The 16264-nt window shown below is 47.4% G+C and overlaps 1 pseudogene across 1 annotated transcript in view; it reads right to left on the bottom strand.

Annotated features, from left to right (window-relative positions):
• The window catches only part of LOC311120756 (homeodomain-interacting protein kinase 3-like), a 63368-nt pseudogene that overhangs the window by 15531 nt on the left and 31573 nt on the right, over positions 1 to 16264 (bottom strand). Inside the window, exon 3 of the transcript in view lies at positions 13577 to 13700. The product of the transcript in view is annotated as a homeodomain-interacting protein kinase 3-like (transcript). The remainder of the gene's footprint in view (positions 1 to 13576; positions 13701 to 16264) is intronic.

A 16264-nucleotide genomic window follows, 5' to 3' on the forward strand; every position in this document is an offset into this window, starting at 1 on the left:
ATTGACATGTGCGGGGTAGGGCCCTGGGAATGATTGACATGTGTGGGGTAGGGCCCTGGGAATGATTGACATGTGTGGGTGTGTCCGTGATCTTGGACATGTTTGGATTCTTGGGACGGGGCATTCATTCAGAGCCCTAGCAGTGTGAGAGTATGGCTGCCTGCCTGCATGGGTCGCGTTAACTCAGGCTGCCTGCCTGCATGGGTCGCGTTAACTCAGGCTGCCTGCCTGCATGGGTCGCGTTAACTCAGGCTGCCTGCCTGCATGGGTCGCGTTAACTCAGGCTGCCTGCCTTTATGGGTCGCGTTAACTCAGGCTGCCTGCCTGCATGGGTCGCGTTAACTCAGGCTGCCTGCCTGCATGGGTCGCGTTAACTCAGGCTGCCTGCCTGCATGGGTCGCGTTAACTCAGGCTGCCTGCCTGCATGGGTCGCGTTAACTCAGGATTCTTTATCTTTCTGCGTTTTGTAAACGCAAATCTAAAATGCTTGTTATTGTAAATGCTGCTCAGCTTCAGTCAGGGTTCGCTCCCCAAATCATGATGTAAAAGGACTCATTTCATGCTTTAGTTGCACTTCTCCACTCGGATGAAGTATATTTGCTCTTGTCATTGGATCACCAGCGGGTAATTTCCTCCGTGTAGTTTTTCTCCGGTATAAAATGTAAATGCAAGCTTAATTTCAAGCAAAATATTTGGAAATGTAGCTGGCTACATTCTTTCTATGATCAACATTAGAAATATGATGGCCAATTATCATTTTGCAACAACAACAAAATGGGGGATGGTCTGTTTTAAAAATGCAGATTTCTGAAAGCTAATGCAACACCTGGGTGGTGGGTTGATTATGTCTGTGTCTATCTACTGGGTGGTGGGATGAATCTGTCTGTGTCTATCTACTGGGTGGTGGGATGATTCTGTCTGTGTCTATCTACTGGGTGGTGGGATGATTCTGTCTGTGTCTATCTACTGGGTGGTGGGATGATTCTGTCTATCTACTGGGTGGTGGGATGATTCTGTCTGTGTCTATCTACTGGGTGGTGGGATGATTCTGTCTGTGTCTATCTACTGGTGGTGGGATGATTCTGTCTGTGTCTATCTACTGGGTGGTGGGATGATTCTGTCTGTGTCTATCTACTGGGTGGTGGGATGATTCTGTCTGTCTATCTACTGGGTGGTGAGATGATTCTGTCTGTGTATCTACTGGGTGGTGGGATGATTCTGTCTGTGTATCTACTGGGTGGTGGGATGATTCTGTCTGTGTCTATCTACTGGGTGGTGGGATGATTCTGTCTGTGTATCTACTGGGTGGTGGGATGATTCTGTCTGTGTATCTACTGGGTGGTGGGATGATTCTGTCTGTGTCTATCTACTGGTGGTGGGATGATTCTGTCTGTGTATCTACTGGGTGGTGGGATGATTCCGTCTTTAGCCAACTCTCTTGCTATCTCTCTCAGAATGACCTTCTTGATCCAAACCAGTCAGGTTTCAAGACTGGTCATTCAACTGAGACTGCTCTTCTCTGTGTCACAGAGGCTCTCCGCACTGCTAAAGCTAACTCTCTCTCCTTTGCTCTTGTCCTTCTAGACCTGTCTGCTGCCTTTGATACTGTGAACCATCAGATCCTCCTCTCCACCCTCTCCGAGCTGGGCATCTCCGGCGCGGCTCACTCCTGGATCGCGTCCTACCTGACCGGTCGCTCCTACCAAGTGGCGTGGCGAGAAGCTGTCTCCGCACCACGTGCTCTCACCACTGGTGTCCCCCAGGGCTCAGTTCTAGGCCCTCTCCTATTCTCACTATACACCAAGTCACTTGGCTCTGTCATATCCTCACATGGCCTCTCCTATCATTGCTACGCTGACGACACACAACTAATCTTCTCCTTTCCCCCTTCTGATAACCAGGTGGCGAATCGCATCTCTGCATGTCTGGCAGACATATCAGTATGGATGACGGATCACCACCTCAAGCTGAACCTCGGCAAGACGGAGCTGCTCTTCCTCCCGGGGAAGGACTGCCCGTTCCATGATCTCGCCATCACGGTTGACAACTCTGTTGTATCCTCCTCCCAGAGTGCGAAGAGCCTTGGCGTGACCCTGGACAACACCCTGTCGTTCTCTGCTAACATCAAGGCGGTGACCCGATCCTGTAGGTTCATGCTCTACAACATTCGGAGAGTACGACCCTGCCTTACACAGGAAGCGGCACAGGTCCTAATCCAGGCACTTGTCATCTCCCGTCTGGATTACTGCAACTCGCTGTTGGCTGGGCTCCCTGCCTGTGCCATTAAACCCCTACAACTCATCCAGAATGCCGCAGCCCGTCTGGTGTTCAACCTTCCCAAGTTCTCTCACGTCACCCCGCTCCTCCGCACACTCCACTGGCTTCCAGTTGAAGCTCGCATCTGCTACAAGACCATGGTGCTTGCCTACGGAGCTGTGAGGGGAACGGCACCTCCGTACCTTCAGGCTCTGATCAGTCCCTACACCCAAACGAGGGCACTGCGTTCATCCACCTCTGGCCTGCTGGCTCCCCTACCTCTGCGGAAGCATAGTTCCCGCTCAGCCCAGTCAAAACTGTTCGCTGCTCTGGCACCCCAATGGTGGAACAAGCTCCCTCACGACGCCAGGACAGCGGAGTCACTCACCACCTTCCGGAGACATTTGAAACCCCACCTCTTTAAGGAATACCTGGGATAGGATAAAGTAATCCTTCTACCCCCCCCCCCCAAAAAACAACAACATTGTAAAGTGGTTATCCCACTGGCTATAAGGTGAATGCTCCTATTTGTAAGTCGCTCTGGATAAGAGCGTCTGCTAAATGACGTAAATGTAAATGTAAATGTCTGTGTATCTACTGGGTGGTGGGATGATTCTGTCTGTGTATCTACTGGGTGGTGGGATGATTATGTCTGTGTATCTACTGGGTGGTGGGATGATTCTGTCTGTGTATCTACTGGGTGGTGGGATGATTCTGTCTGTGTATCCACTGGGTGGTGGGATGATTCTGTCTGTGTATCTACTGGGTGGTGGGATGATTCTGTCTGTGTCTATCTACTGGGTGGTGGGATGATTCTGTCTGTGTATCTACTGGGTGGTGGGATGATTCTGTCTGTGTATCTACTGGGTGGTGGGATGATTCTGTCTGTGTATCTACTGGGTGGTGGGATGATTATGTCTGTGTATCTACTGGGTGGTGGGATGATTCTGTCTGTGTATCTACTGGGTGGTGGGATGATTCTGTCTGTGTATCTACTGGGTGGTGGGATGATTCTGTCTGTGTATCTACTGGGTGGTGGGATGATTCTGTCTGTGTATCTACTGGGTGGTGGGATGATTCTGTCTGTGTATCTACTGGGTGGTGGGATGAAGAACAGGGAGGTTTATGAGAGAAGTTGGAGAGAGAGGCCTGTCTGACGTCAGTCACACCAAGGTGTCAGGGAAAACATCCATTAGAGGCTGAGTGCTGCCCTGGGGCGAGAGGAGGGCAAGAGGGGCGTCGGCATTCCACTGGGGTGGAGGAGTTGTGGGTGAGAAGGGCTAGGGGAGAGGAATGAGGGCTGTGTTTGCATTCTTGAGACTGCAGGGCACTAGCCCCTAAACTAGCCTATTTGGGACCCTGGGTCTTGGACAGGCTTAACCCTGCCTATGTTTGGGCTCAAATTCAATGACTTATAGGTTTCAAGGATTAATTTAAGATATCTTTTAAAAAGAAAATGTAATCATCTAACCTCATATGGATCTAAATGCCAAAGCATACGCACAGACATAAAATCAATTACAGAGATGAGATGATATGAACAGAGATATGTAGTGCGTGTGCGTGTAGCTCCACTTAGTCATGTCAATACATCTAGGATTAACATCTTACCAATTCAATAAACTCTTAAATTGGCTCCCTCAAGTCTCCTGTACACAGAGACAAGTCTCTACCTCTCCGTCTGAGTCCACAACCATCACTAGTTAATAAAACACACTGTTCTTATGAGATGGCCTTCTCTGGCTAACACTGCCTGCATAACCATGAGGACCCAAGGTCTGTGTGTGTTTACAGTAATGTTTCCCTCTCTGGCCATCAGTGTTAATGTTATTCCCTTTATCTGTCTTCAACCCAGATAGAAATATGTCAAGTCTGACTTGGTAATGCGGAAGGGAGGAAATATGTCAAGTCTGACTTGGTAATGGGGAAGGGAGGAAATATATCAAGTCTGACTTGGTAATGGGGAAGGGAGGAAATATGTCAAGTCTGACTTGGTAATGGGGAAGGGAGGAAATATATCAAATCTGACTTGGTAATGCGGAAGGGAGGAAATATGTCAAGTCTGACTTGGTAATGGGGAAGGGAGGAAATATGTCAAGTCTGACTTGGTAATGGGGAAGGGAAGAAATATATAAAGTCTGACTTGGTAATGGGGAAGGGAGGAAATATGTCAAGTCTGACTTGGTAATGGGGAAGGGAGGAAATATGTCAAGTCTGACTTGGTAATGCGGAAGGGAGGAAATATGTCAAGTCTGACTTGGTAATGGGGAAGGGAGGAAATATGTCAAGTCTGACTTGGTAATGCGGAAGGGAGGAAATATGTCAAGTCTGACTTGGTAATGGGGAAGGGAGGAAATATGTCAAGTCTGACTTGGTAATGGGGAAGGGAAGAAATATATAAAGTCTGACTTGGTAATGGGGAAGGGAGGAAATATGTCAAGTCTGACTTGGTAATGGGGAAGGGAGGAAATATGTCAAGTCTGACTTGGTAATGGGGAAGGGAGGAAATATATAAAGTCTGACTTGGTAATGGGGAAGGGAGGAAATATGTCAAGTCTGACTTGGTAATGGGGAAGGGAGGAAATATATCAAGTCTGACTTGGTAATGGGGAAGGGAGGAAATATGTCAAGTCTGACTTGGTAATGGGGAAGGGAGGAAATATGTCAAGTCTGACTTGGTAATGGGGAAGGGAGGAAATATATAAAGTCTGACTTGGTAATGGGGAAGGGAGGAAATATATCAAGTCTGACTTGGTAATGGGGAAGGGAGGAAATATGTCAAGTCTGACTTGGTAATGGGGCAGGGAAGAAATATATCAAGTCTGACTTGGTAATGGGGAAGGGAGGAAATATATCAAGTCTGACTTGGTAATGGGGAAGGGAGGAAATATATCAAGTCTGACTTGGTAATGGGGAAGGGAAGAAATATATAAAGTCTGACTTGGTAATGGGGAAGGGAGGAAATATATCAAGTCTGACTTGGTAATGGGGAAGGGAGGAAATATGTCAAGTCTGACTTGGTAATGGGGAAGGGAGGAAATATGTCAAGTCTGACTTGGTAATGGGAAGGGAGGAAATATATCAAGTCTGACTTGGTAATGGGGAAGGGAGGAAATATGTCAAGTCTGACTTGGTAATGGGGAAGGGAAGAAATATATCAAGTCTGACTTGGTAATGGGGAAGGGAGGAAATATATCAAGTCTGACTTGGTAATGGGGAAGGGAGGAAATATGTCAAGTCTGACTTGGTAATGGGGAAGGGAAGAAATATATCAAGTCTGACTTGGTAATGGGGAAGGGAGGAAATATATCAAGTCTGACTTGGTAATGGGGAAGGGAGGAAATATATCAAGTCTGACTTGGTAATGGGAAGGGAGGAAATATATAAAGTCTGACTTGGTAATGGGGAAGGGAGGAAATATGTCAAATCTGACTTGGTAATGGGGAAGGGAGGAAATATGTCAAGTCTGACTTGGTAATGGGGAAGGGAAGAAATATGTCAAGTCTGACTTGGTAATGGGGAAGGGAAGAAATATATCAAATCTGTTTTGGTAAATGGGAAGGAGAACATACAGTGCATTCGGAAAGCACTCTGTTCATATTTCTTTCCACCAAAGGAAAAATGAAAAAAGGGAACGTTTTTGCGAGTGAAATTATCCTCCACCGCACATACAGTGCATTCGGAAAGTATTCAGACCCCTTCACTTCTCCCACATTTTGTTACGTTATAGCCTTATTCTAAAATGGATATAAATAAAAATGTGTCCTTATCAATCTACACACAATACCCCATAATGACAAAGCGAAAACAAGTTTAGACATTTTTTAGAAATGTATAGAAAAATAAACAGAAATACCTTATTTACATAAGTATTCAGACCCTTTGCTATGAGACTTGAAATTGAGCTCCGGTGCATCCTGTTTCCATTGAACATCCTTGAGATGTTTCTACAACTTGATTCGAGTCCACCTGTGGTAAATTCAATTAATTGGACATGATTTGGAAAGGCACACACCTGTCTATATAAGATCCCACAGTTGCCAGTGCATGTCAAAGCAAAAACCAAGCCATGAGCTCGAAGGAATTATCCGTAGAGCTCCGAGACAGGATAGTGTCGAGGCACAGAAAATGTCTGCAGCATTGAAGGTCCCCAAGAACACAATGGCCTCCATCATTCTTAAATGGAAGAAGTTTGGAACCACCAAGACTCTTCCTAGAGCTGGCCGCCCGGCCAAACTGAGCAATCAGGGGAGAAGGGCCTTGGTGAGGGAGGTGACCAAGAACCTGATGGTCACTCTGACAGAGCTCCAGAGTTCCTCTGTGGAGATGGGAGAAACTTCCAGAAGGACAACCATCTCTGCAGCACTCCACCAATCAGGCCTTTATGGTAGACTGGCCAGACGGAGGCCACTCCTCAGTAAAAGGCACATGACAGCCTGCTTGGAGTTTGTCAAAAGGCACCTAAAGGACTCTCAGACCATGAGAAACAACATTCTCTGGTCTGATGAAACCAAGATTTAACTCTTTGGCCTGAATGCCAAGCGTCACGTCTGGAGGAAACCTGGCACCATCCCTACGGTGAAGCTTGGTGGCAACATCATGCTGTGGGGATGTTTTTTAGCGGCAGGGACTGGGAGACTAGCCAGGATCGAGCGAAAGATGAATGGAGCAAAGTACAGAGAGATCCTTGATGGAAACCTGCTCCAGAGTGCTCAGGACCTTAGACTGGGGTGAAGGTTCACCATCCAACAGGACAAAAACCCTAAGCACAGAGCCAAGAAAACACAGAAGTTGCTTCGGGACAAGTCTCTGAATGTCCTTGAGTGGCCCAGCCAGAGCCCGGATTTGAACCTGATCGAACATCTCTAGAGAGACCTGAAGATAATTGTGCAGCGACGCTCCCCATCCAACCTAACAGAGCTTGAGAGGATCTGCAGAGAAGAATGGGAGAAACTCCCCAAATACAGGTGTGCCAAGCTTGTAGCGTTATACCCAAGAAGACTCGAGGCTGTAAACGTTGCCTAAAGTGCTTCAACAAAGTACTGAGTAAAGGGTCTGAATAGTTATGTAAATGTGATGTCCGTTTTAAATTTTTTAATTTTTGCGGAAAAATCTAAAAACCTGTTTTTGCTTTGTCATTATAGGTTATTGTATGTAGATTGATGAGGGGGGGAAAAAACAATTTAATCAATTTTAGAATAAGGCTGTAACCTAACAAAATGTGGAAAAAGTCAAGGGGTCTGAATACTTTCCGAATGCACTGTATGTCAAGTCTGACTAGGTAATGGAGAAGGGAGGAAATATGTCAACAATCTCATAGATAAATGCCCTGGAAATGAGCATAGCGAAGAAAAACTGTCCGAGGCTGGAAAGAAGACAGGATGTGTATTTATCTACGTGTGTGAGGGTGGTAGAGTAGAGATGAGGGAGTGGACTCATTGCCATTCCTTGTGCTTGCATCATGGTGCTGCTCTCATTTGGTTCCTATGAAGGCTTGACATGAACATCAAGAGGCTGCAGCAGTACACCTCACCCACTGTGGCCTTAAACTCTCTCTCTCATTCTGAGTATCTCCTCCTCCGCCTCTCTCCTCTACAACATTGGTATGAAGAATGTGTGTGCGTGTGCATGTTTACGTGAGTGAGTATGTGTGTGCATGTGCGAGTGAGAATAATTCCTCTCTGAAGGGAAAAACTCATTTTCCTGGAAGGTGTGTCACTGCAGTCTTTGTAGGACGCAAACAACCAACTATACAAAACGGGCCCAGACCTGCAGTACAACACAAACACAGACACAGACACAGACACAGACACAGACACAGACACAGACACAGACACAGACACAGACACAGACACAGACACAGACACAGACACAGACACAGACACAGACACAGACACAGACACAGACACAGACAGACAGACAGACAGACAGACAGACAGACAGACAGACAGACAGACAGACAGACAGACAGACAGACAGACAGACAGACAGACAGACAGACAGACAGACAGAGAGAGAGAGAGAAGAGTGAGGAAAAAAAGTATTTGATCCCCTGCTGATTTTGTACGTTTGCCCACTGACAAAGAAATGATCAGTCTATAATTTTAATGGTAGCTTTATTTGAACAGTGAGAGACAGAATAACAACAAACAAATCCAGAAAAACGCATGTAAAAAATGTTATCAATTGATTTGCAGTTTAATGAGGGAAATAAGTATTTGACCCCTCTGCAAAACATGACTTTGTACTTGGTGGCAAAACCCTTGTTGGCAATCACAGAGGTCAGACGTTTCTTGTAGTTGGCCACCAGGTTTGCACACATCTCAGGAGGGATTTTGTCCCACTCCTCTTTGCAGATCTTCTCCAAGTCATTAAGGTTTCAAGGCTGACGTTTGGCAACTCGAACCATCAGCTCCCTCCACAGATTTTCTATGGGATTAAGGTCTGGAGACTGGCTAGGCCACTCCAGGACCTTAATGTGCTTCTTCTTGAGCCACTCCTTTGTTGCCTTGGCCGTGTGTTTTGGGTCATTGTCATTCATTTTCAATGCCCTGGCTGAGGGAAGGAGGTTCTCACCCAAGATTTGACGGTACATGGCCCCGTCCATCGTCCCTTTGATGCGGTGAAGTTGTCCTGTCCACTTAGCAAAAAAACACCCCCAAAGCATAATGTTTCCACCTCCATGTTTGACGGTGGGGATGGTGTTCTTGGGGTCATAGGCAGCATTCCGCCTCCTCCAAACACGGAGAGTTGAGATGATGCCAAAGAGCTCCATTTTGGTCTCATCTGACCACAACACTTTCACCCAGTTCTCCTCTGAATCATTCAGATGTTCATTGGCAAACTTCAGACGGGCATGTATATGTGCTTTCTTGAGCAGGGGGACCTTGCGGGCGCTGCTGGATTTCAGTCCTTCACGGCGTAGTGTGTTACCAATTGTTTACTTGGTGACTATGGCCTCAGCTGCATTGAGATCATTGACAAGATCCTTCTGTGTAGTTCTGGGCTGATTCCTCACCGTTCTAATGATCATTGCAACTCCACGAGGTGAGATCTTGCATGGAACCCCAGGCCGAGGGAGATTGACAGGTATTTTGTGTTTCTTCCATATGCGAATAATCGCACCAACTGTTGTCATCTTCTCACCAAGCTGCTTGGCGATGGTCTTGTAGCCCATTCCAGCCTTGTGTAGGTCTACAATCTTGCCCCTGACATTCTTGGAGAGCTCTTTGGTCTTGGCCATGGTGGAGAGTTTGGAATCTGATTGATTTATTGCTTCTGTGGACAGGTGTCTTTTATACAGGTAACAAACTGAGATTAGGAGCACTCACTTTAAGAGTGTGCTTCTAATCTCAGCTCGTTACCTGTATAAAAGACACCTGGGAGCCAGAAATCTTTCTGATTGAGAGGGGGTGAAATACTTATTTCCCTCATTAAAATGCAAATCAATTCATAAAATTTTTCACATGCGTTTTTCTGGATTTTTTTGTTGTTTTTCTGTCTCTCACTGTTCAAATAAACCTACCATTAAAATTATAGACTGATCGTTTCTTTGTCAGTGGGCAAACGTACAAAATCAGCAGGGGTTCAAATACTTTTTTCCCTCACGACAGACAGACAGACAGACAGACAGACAGACAGACAGACAGACAGACAGACAGACAGAGATAGAGAGAGGGGTAAAGGTAGAGAGAGAGAGAGAGAGAGAGAGAGAGAGAGAGAGAGAGGGGTAAAGGTAGAGAGAGAGAGGGGTAAAGGTAGAGAGAGAGAGGGGTAAAGGTAGAGAGAGAGAGAGAGAGAGAGAGAGAGAGAGAGAGAGAGAGAGGTAAAGGTAGAGAGAGAGGTAGAGGGAGAGAGATGTAGAGAGAGAGAGAGAGAGAGAGAGAGAGAGAGGTAGAGGGAGCGGTAGAGGTAGAGAGGGAGAGGTAGAGAGAGAGAAAGAGGGAGGGAGAGAAAGAAAGGAGAGAGGGGGCGGATTGGACACACTCCCAGGGCCCTATCCTATAGCGCCAGATCACGGTTGCTGAAACATTGCCCAAATGTTGAGAGAAGGTTAGACATGCTTGAGAGGTGAGAGATGGAGGAAGAGGAGAGGAGGAGGAGGAGGAGGAGGGTTATAAATACATTCTGCTGTGTGGGATGTAACTAGACCCCATGCTGGGAGTGAGGGGTGACAGCGGCCCCTTTTGCTCCAGCCATCTTGCCCCCAGGACCCAGGGTGACACCCCACACTCTGTAGGTTAGTGGTGAAGGGTATGCATTAAAGTACACCTATTAATGTCCATGTGAATGCCCACAGGGCACGGGCATGATAACTGACTGAGGGGTGTACACTAGATGACAGCACGCCAGAGAGAGAGAGACTGTGTAGATCAGTGGAGTTACTAATGTAGTGGTATTGCTGCTGCGACGATTATGAAATCTAATAGGAACTCATCTCCCAATAAATCCCCCCTTTTCAATCCTCTCTGTCTTCAGTCCCTTTCTCTTATTTAGCACTCTCCCTTCATCTATCATTTCTCTGCTCTCTCTCCATATCTCCTCTCTTTTCCTGGCTTCACTTCCCATTTCTCCTTCTGTCCTCTAGTCTCTTTGAGAGGCTTTCCTTCAGCCCTGTGGCAGGCAGCAGCCGTCAGCCCTGTGGCAGGCAGCAGCCGTCAGCCCTGTGGCAGGCAGCAGCCGTCAGCCCTGTGGCAGATTCATTTCATTTAGTGCTGCCGTGCTCAAGTCAAATCTCTTTGGGAGGTGTTGAATTATCCCTCCTGCCTCGGGGCACGGAGCGGAAAGCGTGAAAAATGATGCTGGGCCGTAAAAATACTTTGGCGAGGACACTGTCTGCTGAGGGGGCTTAGGGGGTGTACTGTAGGGTAATGTATAGGAACGGTTGGGGTTGGGGCTGGGGCTGGACTGACAGGCTTGCTGTGGATGGGTCTCCAGGGCGGGGGAAAAGCCGTTCAACGTAAGCCCCAGATTCATTTAACTCTGGGCAGCTGCTGTTCAGGGCTCCGCTGTAGGGGGATCCATCACCTCCAGCCTGCTATGCCATCAGTCATGGGGAGATACCATCCACACCTCCGCCCTGCCTGCCGCCACTGGCACATCCACAGGGGAGCCCTCCCCCGCAGGCGGCGGCCAGGAAATACGGCACTAATCTGGGCCTGTCGCTGCCTGTCACTCTCCTCCTCCGTCTTTCACTCCTCTCTAACCTCTCAATTCATTCCCTCACACTATGTTAATTTATTTATTCATCAATATCTCCCCTTCTACACTCTCTCACTCTCCCTCCTTTCCACCCCTGCTGCCCCAATCAGTCCCAGTACTTAATATCCTCCTTTATCCAGCTCCCTTCCCCTCCCTTCCCCTCTTTCTTCCATCCCTCGTTTCCAGTGCCTCCCCCTCCCTTCCCCTCTCTCTTCCATCCCTCGTTTCCAGTGCCTCCCCCTCCCTTCCCCTCTCTCTTCCATCCCTCGTTTCCAGTGCCTCCCCCTCCCTTCCCCTCTTTCTTCCATCCCTCGTTTCCAGTGCCTCCCCCTCCCTTCCCCTCTCTCTTCCATCCCTCGTTTCCAGTGCCTCCCCCTCCCTTCCCCTCTCTCTTCCATCCCTCGTTTCCAGTGCCTCCCCCTCCCTTCCCCTCTCTCTTCCATCCCTCGTTTGCAGTGCCTCCCCCTCCCTTCCCCTCTCTCTTCCATCCCTCGTTTCCAGTGCCTCCCCCTCCCTTCCCCTCTTTCTTCCATCCCTCGTTTCCAGTGCCTCCCCCTCCCCCTTCCATCCCTCGTTTCCAGTGCCTCCCCCTCCCTTCCCCTCTTTCTTCCATCCCTCGTTTCCAGTGCCTCCCCCTCCCTTCCCCTCTCTCTTCCATCCCTCGTTTCCAGTGCCTCCCCCTCCCTTCTCCACAGGTCACTGCAGGATTCAGGCCAATCATCCTGAGAACCCAGCAGGAGTAAAACATTAATAACAGGACTATGGAGGAGTGGGCGGTCTGAGTCAATGCCCTAACATAAGCAATCCCCTCATAACATGAACACACACCATTACCTCAGAGGATAACAGACAGGTCTGTTACAGTACAGATATCACACAGAAGAGCAGGAGGGGCCAGACAGACTTCACTCAGCTAGAGAGGAGAACAGGTGGGTCTGTTACAGTATAGATATCACACAGTAGAGCAGGAGGGCCAGACAGACTTCACTCAGCTAGAGAGGAGAACAGATGCCAGAGGAAAGTGGAGGAGAGGAAAGTGGAGGGGAGGAGATGGAGGAGGAGGACAGTAGACTAAAGGGAGGCAGAGAGAGAGAGCATGAGAGAGAGCGAGAGAGAGAGAGAGAGAGAGAGAGAGAGAGAGAGAGAGAGAGAGAGAGAGAGAGAGAGAGAGAGAGAGAGAGAGAGAGAGAGAGGGAAGGTGAGAGAGAGGTAGCGCGAGGGAGAGAGGGAGAGAGAGGGGGAGGAGGAAGAGGTGGTAAAGAGGGAAGAAAAAGGGTAGAGGAGGAGATAAAGGAACTTCAAGGAGGAGATATAAAGGAACTTCAAGGAGGAGGAGATAAAGGAACTTCAAGGAGGAGATATAAAGGAACTTCAAGGAGAATATATAAAGGAACTTCAAGGAGGAGATATAAAGGAACTTCAAGGAGGAGGAGATATAAAGGAACTTCGAGGAGGAGCGAATGAGAAGAATGAGAAGATGTGGAGGGAATAGGAGGAGGAAAAGAAGGAAGACAAGGGAGGAGTTCTAGAGCTCTTATGTATCTGGACCAGTGAGCGTCAGTGGGGAGTTCTAGAGCTCTTATGTATCTGGACCAGTGAGCCTCAGAGGGGAGTTCTAGAGCTCTTATGTATCTGGACCAGTGAGCCTCATAGGGGAGTTCTAGAGCTCTTATGTATCTGGACCAGTGAGCCTCAGAATAGGGGAGTTCTAGAGCTCTTATGTATCTGGACCAGTGAGCCTCAGAATAGGGGTGTTCTAGAGCTCTTATGTATCTGAACCAGTGAGCCTCAGAGGAGGGGAGGAGATCTAGAGCTCTTATGTATCTGGACCAGTGAGCCTCAGAATAGGGGTGTTCTAGAGCTCTTATGTATCTGGACCAGTGAGCCTCAGAGGAGGGGAGGAGATCTAGAGCTCTTATGTATCTGGACCAGTGAGCCTCAGAGGAGGGGAGGAGTTCTAGAGCTCTTATGTATCTGGACCAGTGAGCCTCAGAGGAGGGGAGGGTGGACAGTAATGTAACAATACACTACAGTTCATTATAACAGTGAGGCTCAGAGGAGGGGAGGGTGGACAGTAATGTAACAATACACTACAGTTCATTATAACAGGCTTATTTACCTGGTCGTACTCCAGGGCCCCTGGGTAGAGGGGCCAGCCCAGGAAGAGCTCAGCGATCACACAGCCCAGGGACCACATGTCGATGGCTTCACAGAAGGGCAGGCCCAGGATGATCTCTGGAGCCCTGGAAGGAGAGACAAACACAACGGCAAAGCGGTTAGCTACACATATAGACTTACACTCATACACTGACTCAGCATAACACAGTTACAACTGACTATGTGAGAAAGGGATTGGGTCCAAGCATGCCTTCTAGCAGCACAATTAAGTTTCTAGTCAGTCATATCATGATAAAGCGGAGATGGCAGAAACACAAGAGGTCAAAGCTAAAGTACAGCAGTCTTGTGTGTGTCACCTTGCCAAGTGACCCATGTACCCATACTGATCAGGGAACAGCTTGGTGTCACCAGCACCAGCCACAGTACGAGGAAGTTTCCACTAGACACTGAGCTAAAGCCAGTTTAGCCTTTTCCCTGCTTCTAGTCAATGTAGCTAGGATTTGTTGAGGCTAAGCTATGGTTGATCTCTCACAGGGAGATCTTTGAGAACCACCAGCCTCAGCCAACAGGTTATCAGGTCAGGGGTCAGGGTGTGAGCTGGATAAGGACAACCAAGAAGTACTGTACATCTACAGCGTCACTAAGTGCTGGCTCACGGTAACCCTGGGTAACTCCATGGTGATGATCCCGTTAAACAGTAGGCCTAACGCGCCGTCTCACACGTCGTCAGGCTAGCCATGACGCAGCCCCGTCATTGCTGATCTGGGTAAAACAGACTGACAGCTCCTTAGAACATACTAGGACTAGAAACCTTACTGGGACATGACCACACTGCTAGGACCAGTTACCTCATAGCCTGGCCTGAGGCTGTGTTTACACAGGCAGCCCAATTCTGATCTTTTTCCACTAATTGGTCTTTTGACCAATCAGATCAGCTCTTTCATCAATAAATGGCCAAAAGATCAGAATTGGGCTGCCTGTGTAAACGCAGCCTAATTGCTCCAAAACAAGACATCCCTGTGGGAAAAACCATTTAAAATTACATTGTTTTTACCAGTTCTGGTTGTAAACAGATTCTAATGACATTTCAACCAACTGAGATGACATGCCATGGTGTAAGAACACAAAATAACAATATAAATCTTCACAAGTTTACAGTAATTTAGCAATAGCCTACATACCACTGCAGAAACCAAATAGCCAAACCCAACTCAAGAAATGAGGCACCATAACAAGACGTTTTCATTATGTTTTATTGAGTTATTATAACTCAAAGAGAATAACTATTATTAGTTGCAGATAAATACATGCTGCAATATACAGACAACCCCTATGTTCCTCCTATAGGATTCCTGTGATTCTGATGGGGGCATTTCTAAGACCATGGTGCTTGCCTATGGAGCTGTGAGGGGAACGGCACCTCCTTACCTTCAGGCTCTGATCAGTCCCTACACCTAAACGAGGACATTGCGTTCTTCCACCTCTGGCCTGCTGGTCCCCCTACCTCTGCGGAAGCACAGTTCCCGCTCAGCCCAGTCCAAACTGTTCGCTGCTCTGGCACCCCAATGGTGGAACAAGCTCCCCCACGACGCCAGGACAGCGGAGTCACTCACCACCTTCTGGAGACACTTGAAACCCTACCTCTTTAAGGAATACCTGGAATAGTATAAAGTAATCCTTCTACCCCCCCCCCCACCACAAAATATATAAAATAAAAAAATATATAATAATAATACAAATATATATAAAAAATATATTTTAAAAAAAAATTGTAAAGTGGTTGTCCCACTGGCTATCATAAGGTGAATGCACCAATTTGTAAGTCGCTCTGGATAAGAGCGTCTGCTAAATGACGTAAATGTAATGTAAATGTAATTTCTCTGGGCACTTGAGCTGACCCTAAACGAATGCCTGACCAAGCTTGTGCGGTGTTGAGAATGTCAGATGCCACGAGTGTCTATAAGCAGGCCCATAGAAAATGGCAGCTTGATAAACCCAAGGACGATGTCTTAACAAGTGTATTTGGCTATTTTCACGAAGCATGAATATCTACAGGTGACAAATGGTGCTCCTTATGTTTAAAAACCCCCTATGCTGTCATGAGTCTGTTGGTAAGGGGGAAGGAATTCAACTGAAACCTTAGCTCACAGACTGGAGCGTGCATTATTGGAATTGTACAGCTTTCATACACATTATCAAATCAAAATGTATTTGTCACATGCACCAAATGGTAGAGCAAGGCGCTTGTAACGCCAGGGTAGTGGGTTCGATCCCCGGGACCACCCATACGTAAAAATGTATGCACACATGACTAAGTCGCTTTGGATAAAAGCGTCTGCTAAACGGCATATTATTATTATTGTTATTAAATACAACAGGTGTAGACTTCACCGTGAAATGCTTACTTACGAGCACTTTCCCAACAATGCAGAGATAAAACGTTTTAAAAAATCTAAAAAGGAAATAGTAACAATAAAATAACAATAACGAGCCTATATACAAGGAGTAGTGGTCCCGAGTCAATGTGCAGGGGTACGAGGTAGTTGAGGTAATACAGTATGGGGTATGGGTAAAAGTGACTAGGCAATCAGGATAGATAATAAACAGAGTAGCAGCAGCGTATGTGAAGGGTGTGAAAGTGTGTCTGTGGCGTCCATATACATGTGCATGTGTGTTTGGTGTGTGTATG

Source organism: Coregonus lavaretus, assembly GCF_964263955.1.
Source record: "Coregonus lavaretus genome assembly, contig: HAP1_SCAFFOLD_431, whole genome shotgun sequence".
Classification (NCBI taxonomy): Eukaryota; Metazoa; Chordata; class Actinopteri; order Salmoniformes; family Salmonidae; genus Coregonus; species Coregonus lavaretus.